The sequence below is a fragment of the Eptatretus burgeri genome, chromosome 9 (genome assembly GCF_056783735.1).
Source record: "Eptatretus burgeri isolate ZD-2024b chromosome 9, Ebu_testis_v1, whole genome shotgun sequence".
Taxonomy (NCBI): Eukaryota; Metazoa; Chordata; class Myxini; order Myxiniformes; family Myxinidae; genus Eptatretus; species Eptatretus burgeri.
In genome coordinates, this window is record NC_140969.1 from 2799324 (window position 1) to 2812869 (window position 13546).

General features: G+C 46.7%; 1 protein-coding gene across 6 annotated transcripts in view; it reads left to right on the top strand.

Moving 5' to 3' along the window:
- Positions 1 to 6246: 6246 nt before the first annotated feature.
- GPHA2 (glycoprotein hormone subunit alpha 2) overlaps positions 6247 to 13546 on the top strand; it is a 38270-nt gene continuing 30970 nt past the window's right edge. The window contains exons 1-3 of one of the 6 annotated variants that reach the window (XM_085893936.1): positions 6247 to 6347; positions 7007 to 7085; positions 8998 to 9150. The gene's annotated coding sequence lies outside the window, so the exon portion shown is untranslated. Of the gene's footprint in view, positions 6348 to 6413; positions 6772 to 6825; positions 6845 to 7006; positions 7086 to 8997; positions 9151 to 13546 lie in introns of those variants that run through there. The other 5 variants (XM_085893933.1, XM_085893932.1, XM_085893934.1 and 2 more) reach the window with 5 other exon arrangements.

The window sequence follows — 13546 nt, forward strand, 5'->3', positions numbered from 1 at the left end:
ATTCCAATTTACCTAAGTACTCACGCCGTTTAACTACCGGGGAAACCACACCCTCGGCCGACTCTGTCCGAACCGAGTCGCATGTACCGACTTGGGTCCAACGTACTGAGCGGGAGTTACCAGAGCCGCGCCGGTCCCAATGACAACTTACGGCACACGGCCTCTCTAATTCTCATTACGCACCGTGCTGGGTCAATGAAAGAAAGTGACAGACAACAAGCTGGTACATTGAACAATTGGGGGTTTATTTACCAGGAGAGGCAGGGGAGCACAAAGAGCAGAGTTATCTGAATAAAAGCAATGTACAATGAACAAAAGCACTTAACAATTTCTACTTATAGACGGGGCCCACGGACACACACACACACACACACCCAAAAGAAATGGAACCCTTGGCGTCTTTATTCGGTCCCTCAGCCCAGGAGGGAAAGGTGAGCTGGGGACCAGGGCCTTGTCGGGTACCTCTCCACCTCGTGCGGTCACATCGTACTTCAACCACCACGGTGGGACTCGAACCCACGTTCCGAAATCCACGGGCCCACGACCCTGGCTGCTCGGCCTCCACCACCACGATGAGCCACCGCGAAGGACCGCAGACGAAAAGCCACCACGACCAAGACCAAGCCAATCGTAACGATGACTCCCATATAGTGGTCCTGACAACCACTCTCCTCTTCTTGCCAGGTCCAAGGGATTTCTTCCCCTCCCACTCACCTCCTGATTGGACAAGGAGTTGTCGGGCTATCAGTGGCCTCCCCTCATTGGTCGGGGTGCCTAGGCCCTGCTCGGCCTTCGCCCATTGGCTGGAGGAAACACTCCATGCCCTTCCTCGGAGCGGAGCCTCGATCTGAAGCGAATGGAGGCTCCGCCCACACCTTTAGCCAAAAACACGTGGGCAATGGAGTTGATGGTGCGGAGAGGTGAAGGGGATTTGTTGTAAAAAAAAAAAACTAACTATAAAGAAACTTCGCAGCGCACACACGTAATTCCCGTTAGACATAGGGGACGGGCCCTAACTATAAACACATACTTATCGAGATAACTGAGCTACGGGGACTGCTGTCTGTTTGTGTGCAAAAGGCTTCCAGATTCGTAACAATACCTCCGACCGGCAAATTCGGCAGCGGAGACATAAAAACAATGCGACTGTATATGAATAGAAGAATGGATGGAAAAAAAAGGAAATTATTTTGAAGCATGTTTACCACTGAACATTTTCTGCTTGATCCATCTTTTGTTTGTTCTCTCAATCCTTGATATATTGGTGAAGTCAGAGTCGCAGTCACCACGATGGGAGCTGACCGTAGACGTAAACAAGAAGAGCCAAGCACCATTATCTGCACCATCAGCGACTTCATCATTTCCACGACAGAGTTTACTAGTTCTGAAAGGCGCTCTCCTTCCACTCCAAACTGATCAACGACACATCCCACAATATCCTTCTCTCAAGCATCAATGAATGACCATCCATTAACGGATTTTACCACTTCCGCCAGCTCATTTCGATATACGATGTTATATATTCCTGGCCGTGGACTGGGAGACGTGAATCAAGCACGCCGCCATCGTAAACTCCGGCCTCTCGATCCAATTACTCAAAACTGGCAATTTCTCAGTGTGGCAACAGGTGGTTTTCGAGAGTTCCTGAATTGTCCTCATTTTTCAGCATGAAATAAACGAGGTGCCGAGGGTTGATCACAAGGTTGAACGAGGATGGGGCTTCATCTCACCGACTCCTGGCCTGTTCTTGTCTTGTACCGAGCCAGTTTCCTTGAGGCGTTGCCACATGTACCTCATACCTTTTTGAGATCGAGAGTCAAGGCTCGTGGAAGAGCTAGACCACTGAACGGATCAGGACACAACAGAACAAAAAGAAAAAAAAAAGAGAGAGAGAGAGAGAAGAGAAGAGAGAGAGAGAGAGAGAGAGAGAGAGAGAGAGAGAGAGAGAGAGAGAGAGAGAGAGAGAGAGAGAGAGAGAGAGAGAGAGAGAGAGAGAGAGAGAGAGAGAGAGAGAGAGAGAGAGAGAGAGAGAGAGAGAGAGAGAGAGAGAGAGAGAGAGAGAGAGAGAGAGAGAGAGAGAGAGAGAGAACACAGAGAGAGAGAGAGAGAACACAGAGAGAGAGAGAGAACACAGAGAGAGAGAGAACACAGAGAGAGAGAACACAGAGAGAGAGAGAACACAGAGAAGACACAGAGAAGACACAGAGAAGACACAGAGACACAGAGAAGACACAGAGACACAGACACAGAGACACAGAGAAGAAACACCGACAACAGGGTTGAGGGACAAAACAGAGGGAAACTTGGACAAACAATGGATGTGAGGGTAAAACAAGATGGATACAGATACAAACTCTGAGGAAGGACAAATGGAAATTGGAAAATAATGTGGGCTTGGGAGTGTCTGTGTGTGTGTGTGGGGGGGGGGGGTGAGGGGATTAATGGGGGAGTAAAGATCATGGTTTTTGATGGGGAATGATCTGAAAGAGTGGTGAATAACTGACATGAAGACTTGGAGGGAAGACGTGAAGACGACGAATCAGTTTAAGGAAAATGTGGAAGTGGTGGGAAAAAAAGAAGAACAAATGAATGGAGATGAGCAATGATCCTGGATTTTGTGAATTTCACCAGAAGGGGGTTCATGGTGGTCTGTGGGGGTGGGGGAGGACAAATCATAGAAAGAGCAGAGGGTGCAAGACCAGGAAGGAGGAGGTAGAAGGATGACCTGTCTGTGATGCCGAGGTGGTAGGCCCATAGACTCAGGTTCATCACGGCGAAGGGCTTGGTTTCCACAGTGTCAAACTAAGCAAGATATGAGGCAGGGGAACCAGCCTAGAGGGGGAGCAGTACTCCATGGAGCTGCAGATGAGGGCATTATCGGTGGATAGGAGTGCTAAGGAAGGACTTTGTACGATGGAGGACGCCCGGTCGGCGGCTGGCTTTGGAGACCAACATTGCAATGTGGTTTACCCAAGAAAGATCATGGCTGATAATAAGACCCAGGAGTTTGAGAGACGAAAGCATCATAATAAGATCATCACTGATAATAAGACCTTCTCAAGAGAATTGTTAAGAAAATAGATTGGGGGGAGGGGGGGTTCCAGATGGTCCTTTCAGAGACATAGTGAGAGTGTGAGATTTGTCACGCTTGAAAGACATCTCAGGCATTTGACCATTTTGTATTTTCTTTTGAAGGTCTGAACAGAGGGAAGTACGGAGTGTGCGTGCACATGGTTCGCGGCTGGTACCTGCTAGTTTCTGGATTATGTTACCCTGCCTGGTCTTATCTTTCCTGTGACCCATTTTACGTGTTCACGGAATGTGAGGCTGCGATGAAGGGGACTCCAAGGTACTTGAGGAACGGTTTCTGATTTGCCACAAAAGGAAACCTGGAGTTTGTTGTTAAGCAGATGTTTCTATGAGGATGATGAATGTATTTTTATAGCGAACGTAGTGAGCTTCATACTTAACGCGTGCACATGAGAGAATAGGAAACAACAACAACAACACCAACACAATACCCTGGCAATTTGGAATCCGTGACATTGGCTATGACCCTTTTGCTTCCGGGTTTTTTTTTTTGCTTCCAGTTTTTTTTTTTTTTTTTTGCTTCCGGTATTTGTCATGGGGAATGATGCATGTCGGGAGATAAAGGCATCGTCGGAGACATGAAAGACCCAAATAATATCAGACATGGTGTATATTTCCTCCACTGATTTTAATAAAGATATCTCTCGCATCATCAAAAAATAATTTTTAATCGTGATTTACATTATTTGATCGCTGATCCCGAATCCAGGCCGAAGAAACCGGAAATTGCGTATACAGTTGTGAACAAGTTATAGGTAAAGTCAGAAGCAAATGTAAGAAGAATTCTATGTTCGCTTCTAGTATTTATTTTTAGCCTCGTCTCTCTACGTGAGACGTGGCTCTAATAGAGCTCCACCTCCTTCTTCTTCTTCTTCTTCTTCTTCTTCTTCTTCTTCTTCTTCTTCTTCTTCTTCTTCTTCTTCTTCTTCTTCTTCTTCTTCTTCTTCTTCTGACAAAACCTTTTGGACTCAGCTCTTTTATAAGCAGGATCCGGATCTCCTTAAATACTAAACACCTGTACACATCCTCGCATTGAGGGTGCCTTTTGAGAGCGTCTATCATGAACTTTTAAATATATTCGGACATTTGCTTTAAAGTTTCGAAAAGTTCACGTTACTATTTAAAGATTATTCCATTTAATGCATTGTAATTTCGTAAATACACTATTTTCTCGTCATGAACGACGATCGTCCATGACGGGTCTCGCTATTGGCTCAATCAAGGCACGTGACGAAATATCGGAAGTTTTTTTTTTCTTTACTTTTTCTTCTTCTTCCTCTTCTTGTTCTTCTTCTGGTGAAGACAAAACCTTTAGGATGCGGCTCTTGGACACATTTGTCCTTGTTTTAGATGAGATCCTGTTCTAGGCGGTGTAGTTGGTGTTGTGAAGGTAATGTTGAGGTAATATTTATTTTTTCAGATGAGATCCTGTTCTCGGCGGCGTAGTTGTGAAGGTAATGTTGAGGTAATATTTTTTTTTTTTTAGATGAGATCCTGTTCTAGGTGGTGTAGTTGTCGTTGTGAAGGTAATGTTGAGGTAATATTTATTTTTTTTAGATGAGATCCTGTTCTAGGTGGTGTAGTTGTCATTGTGAAGGTAATGTTGAGGTAATATTTATTTTTTCAGATGAGATCCTGTTCTCGGCGGCGTAGTTGTGAAGGTAATATTGAGGTAATATTTATTTTTTAGATGAGATCCTGTTCTAGGTGGTGTAGTTGTCGTTGTGAAGGTAATGTTGAGGTAATATTTTTTTTTTTAGATGAGATCCTGTTCTAGGTGGTGTAGTTGTCGTTGTGAAGGTAATGTTGAGGTAATATTAATTTTTTTTAGATGAGATCCTGTTCTAGGTGGTGTAGTTGTTGTTGTGAAGGTAATGTTGAGGAATTTTTTTTTTCAGATGAGATCCTGTTCTTGGCGGTGTAGTTGTCGTTGTGAAGGTAATGTTGAGGTAATATTAATTTTTTTTAGATGAGATCCTGTTCTAGGTGGTGTAGTTGTTGTTGTGAAGGTAATGTTGAGGAATTTTTTTTTCAGATGAGATCATGTTCTAGGCGGTGTAGTTGTCGTTGTGAAGGGAATGTTGAGGTAATATTTATTTTTGCAGATGAGATCCTGTTCTTGGTGGTGTGGTTGTTGTGAAGGTAATGTTGAAGTAATATGCAGTAGTGTTATCACGGTTAAAGAAATGCACAAATTATTAATTTGATCTATAATTTACCCAATCACACCTTTATGACTAAAAAATTAACAACAAAACTAGAGAGTTTTAAGTCTACCTAATTTTATAATAAAGATATCTCCCGCATCATCAAAAAATAATTTTTCATCGTGATTTACGTTATTTGATCGCTGATCCCGAATCCAGGCCGAAGTAACCGGAAATTGAAGCATCGAATGTAAGAAGAAGTCTACGTTCGCGTCTCGGCTTTGCCTATTCCATATTAAGTTACATCCATCCATGGGGGCCAAACTCTGTGCAGAGCGTTAATGCTGCTGAAGCGGTCTCCTGGGCTATTGGGCACAATCTTGGACGGGTCGCCACTCCAACGCAGGATACCAGAATGGCTTAATCATCCCAGCAAGCTGGTACTCATTTTGCCAACCTCAGAAGGATGACAGGATGAGTCAACCTCACCTGGTATGAATTCAATGGCACTGGGATTTCAACTCAGGACCCTAGGATTCCAAAGCCAATACCAAGCATAGTTATACCTAATTAACCCAAATACCGTCTACAATATGTTAACAGCACCATACACAAATGCACACACACACACACACACACACACACACACACACACACACACACACACACACACACACACACACACACACACACACACGAATGGGACTACAGCTTACCTGGCACACAAAACACCTTGACGTCGGTTTCCATCTCAGATAAATTTAAACTTTGTTTTCCCCCAAAAAAAATTCCTTCCGGCATCTGCAGGGAATGGACATTGTGAAATCCTACTTCTCTGATCGTTTGGTGCATTCAACGGTTCAGTATCCTGTCCTTTTAAAAAAGAAACATGAGATATCGAGTGCGTTCATTCAATGAACCATCAAAGGAAACAAAATGGCGCCCGTGACCCACGTGACCAGAATGTTTTGGGGGCGTGTCATGTCGCGCGACTCCTGGCGGCACTGCCTGCACTCACTCTCCCCTCTAACGGTTGGGACTTGGGATCCCTTTTAAATTTCAACGGAATGATTGAGGAAACAAGTCATCGTTTTAATTGCTTCTAATAAGGTTTGGTTTATACACAAGTTATTTTTATCAGTTTCTTTTTCTAACACAACCGGACATGAGGGACCTGCTGAGGGTGTATAATGACATTGTGTTCGCTCGGTCAGCACCTTCATCCCTTTCGGGGACGCCGCACATCGCGCATCGCGTGTTATTTTAACATTGACGCGAGATCGTTTTAAAATACAGTCCCTCGGGACTGGATATTTAGTTCGAAAGTCAATAATAAATATCCTTTCGTGATATTTAATAATTATTTTCTGTGTTGTGAGAAAAACGGATGTGGATGGTTCCCGATTAACGATCACCTAATCCTCGAACGATCGGTCACAGTGCGGTGAGTTTGTGACGTACTTGTTGAACCGCCGTCACGGTAAATAGGTAAAGGAGAGTGTACGGTATTTACCAAGTGTTGTTTGAAGTTGAGGTAAACGGTAAAATTCCGCGTCACGTGGTCCGTGACCTTCCCTCGTGCAATGAACAGATTTCCTGTCAGGATGGTGATGTTTAAACATGACCTTCGACTGTCCTCGTCCACGTCCTCGTCCTCGTCCTCGTCCTCGTCCTCGTCCTCGTCCTCGTCCTTGTGTCGAGAGAAACATTGAAATAAACACTTTCGGTGTTTTGTATAATATATAATTTTTTTGTATTTTTTACCTCAGACGATTTGTGGGAATGATTCTCTCGACCTGCAGTTCAACACTGAAACGATTTGGGACTCGATGTGTTTATGTCACACGTGTGTGTGTGTGTGTGTGTGTGTGTGTGTGTGTGTGTGTGTGTGTGTGTGTGTGTGTGTGTGTGTGTGTGTGTGTGTGTGTGTGTGTGTGTGTGTGTGTGTGTGTGTGTGTGTGTGTGTGTGTGTGTGTGTGTGTGTGTGTGTGTGCGCGTGCGCGTGCGCGTGTGCGTGTGCGTGTGCGTGTCTGTCGTGTAGGAGTTAAACTGGGAAAGGGAGTGGAAGGTGGAAATACAGATGTTTGGGATGAGGAAGGAGAGTAAGAGAAGTAGGGGGAGGGGGAGGTAGGGGAGGGGTGAAGAGGTAGGGGTGAGGGGAGGTAGGGGAGGGGTGAAGAGGTAGGGGTGAGGGGAGGTAGGGGAGGGGTGAAGAGGTAGGGGAGGGGGTGGGGAGGAGGGGAGGGGTGGGGAGAGAGGGGAGGAGGTGAGTGGAGAGTGGTTTTGGGGAGGGGGATAGGACTTGGAAGGAGGACAAGAAGGTGAGTGGAGGGGAAGGGGGAAGGTCGAGTTGATGGGATAGGGGGAGGACGAGTTGATGGGATAGGGGAGGACGAGTTGATGGGATAGGGGGAGGACGAGTTGATGGGATAGGGGGAGGACGAGTTGATGGGGTAGGGGGAGGACGAGTTGATGGGGTAGGGGGAGGATGGGTTGGGTGGGGTAGGGGGAGGACGGGTTGGGTGGGGTAGTGGGGAGGATGAGGTGGGTGGTGTCGTGGGGAGGACGATGTGGGTGGTGTCGGAGGGGGAGGACGGATTGATGGCGTAATGGGGAGGACGGGTTGATGGGGTAGTGGGGAGGACGAGGTGGGTGGTGTAGGGGGGGGACAAGGTGGGTGGTGTAAGGGGGAGGACGGGTGGATGGGTAGGGGGAGGACAGATGGATGGGGTAATGGGGAGGACGGGTTGATGGGGTAGTGGGGAGGATGAGGTGGGTGGTGTAGGGGGGGATGAGGTGGTGGTGTAGGGGGGGATGAGGTGGTGGTGTAGGTGGGCTGGTAGGACGAGGTGGGTGGTGTAGGTGGGGGGTAGGACGAGGTGGTGGTGTAGGTGGGGGGTAGGACGAGGTGGTGGTGTAGGGGGTAGGACAAAGTGGGTGGTGTCGGGGGTAGGACATTGAGGTGGTGTCGGGGGGGGGAGGACGGTGTGGTTGGGGTTGGACGATGTGGGTGGGGGAGATGGGAGGATGAGGTGGGTGTGGGAGATGGGAGGGTGAGGTGGGTGGGGGAGATGGGAGGGTGAGGTAGGTGGGGGAGATGGGAGGATGAGGTGGGTGGGGGAGATGGGAGGATGAGGTGGGTGGGGGAGATGGGAGGATGAGGTGGGTGGGGGAGATGGGAGGATGAGGTGGGTGTGGGAGATGGGAGGATGAGGTGGGTGGGGGAGATGGGAGGATGAGGTGGGTGTGGGAGATGGGAGGGTGAGGTGGGTGGGGGAGATGGGAGGGTGAGGTGGGTGGGGGAGATGGGAGGATGAGGTGGGTGGGGGAGATGGGAGGATGAGGTGGGTGGGGGAGATGGGAGGATGAGGTGGGTGGGGGAGATGGGAGGATGAGGTGGGTGTGGGAGATGGTAGGATGAGGTGGGTGTGGGAGATGGGAGGATGAGGTGGGTGGGGGAGATGGGAGGATGAGGTGGGTGGGGGAAATGGGAGGTTGAGGTAGGTGGTGTAGGAGTGGAGGATGATGTGGGTGGTATGGGGGGTCGGACATTGGGGTGGTGTCAGGGGGGCGGGAGGACGATGTGGGTGTGGTTGGGGTTGGACAATGTGGGTGGGGGAGAGGAAAGGATGAGGTGGGTGGGGGAGATGGGAGGATGAGGTGGGTGGTGAAGGGGTGGAGGATGATGTGGTTGGGGGAGAGGAGAGATGGGTTTCATCATCATCATCATCATTTATCTTTTCTGTGTTTGTGTTCATAGATTGTTTCATACAATAGAAACCATGCTGCAGTTGATCCGAGAATTTTGGCCTGTGGGATTCCTCCCGCTGGGATTTTTCATTGGCAGCATGCTGGATCGTCACTTTGACTCCCAACTTACATCTTACCGCAACAAGAGTCGCATGTACAGACGGTAGGTGTCCGAGTTCACTCGTTCAAGGTGGACATCCAGTTGGGTGTGCTACCTACCTGCTGAGTGTGAAACGATTGCTTTGCTCTTTGGGAACGATCGGGTTATTTTATCCGTTGCTTATTTATATTTTCCTTTGTTAATATTGAGGCTCATGGAAGAGATGCATCTCAAAGGGAAGCAAGTTGAGACACAAGACGTATAGACGGCCAAGATAAAATTGAGTAGAAAACGTTACAGCAAATGAGGGAGAGGTCTGATGATTATGATGATGATGATGATGATGATGATGATGATGATGATGATGATGATGATGATGAACCACCACCTTAAAAGAATATCAAATGAATAGGATTGGATCATTGCTGGGAATGGTAAAATATTTGAGGTATTACCAACACTTCTGTGGTGCAAGAAAGGCAGACCCTGTGTTTCTACCTTGTCACAGGTTAAATTAACGATCCTGTGTCCACACAAACCAGGAGTAGGGATAGGTGGCTGGGGTTGGAGGGCCGTATACATTGCCCATGTCTCCATCCATCCATTGGGACCATACTCTTTGCAAAGCATTGGTGCTGCCCAATACAAGCAGTCTCCTTGGCTGTTGGACACAATCCTGGACGGGTTGCCACTCCGACACAGGATACCAGCAATCTGGCACTCATTTTGCTGACCTCAGGAGGATGACAGGAAGAGTCAACCCCACCTGGTATTAATTCAATAGCCAAGTGGGATTTGAACTCGGGATCCTCAGATCCCAAGCCCACCACCCTAACCATTAAGCCAACGTCAGGCATGTCCAAGTCTCATTGTCACAGATGATGAGACCCGGCAATATCGATGGAAGCCGCGGAAAACCGTGCATCATCGATCGGTTTGAGACACCGTGACGAATGTTTCCTATTTACAAGTGAACCACTTCCAGTTTCCGGTCGTGGATGCCTCGTTCTCTCTGCCGAGTGATTCCTTTTCAAAGCTAAGTGTACCTACCGTTCCAGATTTGTCTCTGTTGCCATCAATTGTACACTTTTGTTCATGTGCTCAATACAGTCTTATTGCATGCATGTTTGGTTATTTCAATGTCCCGTGCCCTGCTCCGTACTCACCCCGTTTAACCGTTTACCCTCGTACTGTTGATCGTTATTTCTCCCCTTAGTCTCTTCCTGTCTCATTTAATAACTCGTTCTTATTCGTTGCTCATACTCTCTATAAAACAGAAGAACCCCCTCTTACCATATTTTGTGCTTGTGTCATTGTCTTGTAGTCAAGTTGCAATTTGAAACAAGCCAGCCAGCCATCAGAAGAGGCACATTGATCAGTCAATCTCATCTGATCATAAAAATACTTTCCTTTCTCAATGAGCATCAGGCCTCAAATTGGTGCTCCCTCCAAACGCTTGAGAACAAACCATTCGTACAGAGCTTTATGGAGCTGCTCCATATTTGGCTTGTGTAGTGTACGGTGCTTGTCAGCAGCTTTGTCTGTCTCTGACTTGATGTAAAATTCCAGTAACTTGTCCTTCTGGGCCTTGATGTCGTTGATGGTTGATGGTTTGATGTTGTATTTGTGCATCAACGCATTTCAATCTTCTCCCTTTTCCAGTCTCCTATGTATGTCAATCTCAAGATGATGTCCTTCTTTTTCTTTTTCTTTTTCTTCTTCTTCCCCAAGATTTGAGATCCTGTGATTTAGTAGTCGTGTGGAGAGAGCCGTGTGTATCATGGCGACAATTAGGACATGGATTTGTTTGTTTGTTTTGGTATGTTGAACGTTGACTCAGGAAACGTCACTGAAGGGTTTTCGAAAGCAAAGAAGTGAATGCCTGACATTTTGAGAAGCCAAGAGATTTTCGTGGAACCTTGGATGGTGTGGAGTTTTTTTTTTTTTTTTTTTTGTATACCTTGTCGAGGCTCGTATGAGAGTGAACACACAATGCACAGCAAGGGGGCATGAGACAAGAGGGGTGGGTGTGGGAAGGACAAAACACTGGGGAACAGAGACATTAGATCTGTGGAAGGGAGAGGTATGGGGTGGAGAACATGGGGAATACAAGATGGACATTCCAGGGACTTTCAGGAAGGAAAGCAGGGAATTTGAAGGAGGTGGCCGGTGGGCTTGGGTAGATTAACGGGGGGGGGGAAAGATCGAGGATTTGGATGGGGGATGGATGGATCCCGGTGTATGCCCCGGTTAGAATAGGTGGTGGTGAACAGCTGTTTTGAAGGCCTGGAGGGAAGAATGGGATTGAATATAGTGAGAGAGTTTATTCCAAAGGCAGGAAAAAATAGGAATGAAAGATTGAAGGTGAGCAGTGATTCGTGATTTTGGTAGTTTTACCAGAAGGGGGTTGTTGGCGAACCTTGAGCGCCCTGCAGAAATGTGGTGGGGCAAATCGCAGAGAGAGTGGGGGGGGGGGTGGCGAGGCTGGAGAGGACACGGTAGAAGACAGAAAGACCACCGGCCTGCCTGTGGTGAGAGATTGAGAGGCCCAAAGACTCGGTCTCATCGCAGGAAATGCCAATGATCCGAAATGCCTTAGTTTCAACAGCGTGAAGCTGAGAAAGGTGGAAGGCAGGAGCACCAGCCCAGAGTGGAGAGCAGTACTCCATCAGGCTGCAGACGAAAGCTTTGTAAGTGGTCAGGAGCTCAGGTGGGCCGAAGAAGGACTTTGCACGATGGAGGATTCCCACGACATGTCTACCGAGATGACCTAATAAAGCCGGACCAAATGTCCGTCCGTCCGTCCGTCAACAATTTTTCTTTCCGATCTTAATGAAACTTAGCATCAGGGTAGAGGTCGATGAGTGTTGCACAACGATATAACTTTTGTCCGGGTTCAAGGTCCCGGACGAGGTCACGTAAGTTATAAAAATCGCCATTTTCAAAACCTATCTAGTCTGCCATTCTACAAGATATTCGGCAACTGTTTATTGATTATGATAGTAAAAAATATTATCTTGTATCTAACCGGACAGATTTTTGATTTTCCTTCCCGTTTGATCGTCACGTGATCTGGAATATGGCCAAAAACACCGATCCGATTCACAAAGAAGGAAGGAAGGAGAAATGAAATATAAATATAAAACACATTTTTGGCCTTTTATATTTATACATTTTAAGCCTGGTGTTGTCTTAGTGGTTAGGGTGGCGGCTTGGGATCTAAGGGTCCTGAATTCAAGCCCCGTTGGCTGCTGAATTAACACCAGGGGGTTGACTCAGCCTGTCGTCCTTCCGAGGTTGGCGAAATGAGTACCAGTGTACTGGTCCCGGTGTATGCCCCGGTTAGAATAGGTGTACCATATCCCTGTGTGTCGTAAGAGGCGACCAGGGTTGGCGTCAGGAAGGGCATCCGGCTATAAAACATTGCCTCAAGAAAAAGCCAAACCCCTGCACAGCAGGGAAAAATGGCTGTAAAAACGGTCATATATATATTTATACATTTTCCGCTGAAGGTGCAAAAGTTTCAAAACCCGAAATGTAAATGTCGGCATTTATTTTCAAAATATAATTTCGTGCGCGCGTGCCAAAATGCCGAGTCATCTTTAACCAAACTGCGCAGTAGTCTTCGGTCATAACTGAACATTGAGAACTTGTGGTATTATAGAGATGACTGTCACCCCCACACGGGGGTAATTTTTATTATTATTATTATTATTATTATTATTATTATTATTATTGTTTGAGAGTTTTCATCAGTTTAGGTCATGGAAGTGTTGTAGTAAAAATCGTGAGGTGAAAGGTGAAATTGGATCGGTAAACGCAGGGGGTGGAAACAGATCACGTGGTTACGGGAGAAGCACGTGGCTATGCGAGGTATATAGTCAAAAGTGAAATTATTTATTTTAAATAAGGATTGCATAACATTTGGAAAAGGTAAGCTTGAAGTAAAACCGTGGAAGTGTGTGGTGAATTTGGAACGGTAAACGCAGTGTGAAGCTGCTGTGTCGATGAAAAGTACCAGGAAGAGTAGAGAGAGACACGTGGTTGCAGGAGGTGTAGAGATCTTAAGGATACAAGGAAGATAATTATTTTTTGATGTATTTTTGAAGAACAGGTAATATTTGGAAATGGAAGGTGGTAGGAAGAAATTGTGAAGGTAATGGCGAGAGAGGGTCAGCTCAGTAGAATAAAGATGGTGTGCCGGCAGGAGGAAGAAGAAGAAGAAGAAAGATCAAGACTCGTGAGTGTGCAAGGAGAAAGGTCGTTTTTTGGGGGGGGTGATTTAAGACAAGAAGCAGAGCGTTTAGTTAGGAGGGATGGGGACGTTGGGAAAGTGGGGAAAATAGGAATTGAAGGTAATGGTGAGAAATTACAAATAAACATGACCGTACACCGAGAGGGGAAGGATGGGAAGGCCTCAAGCACCCGGTAAGACAAGATTGACGAAAACTCACAAAAT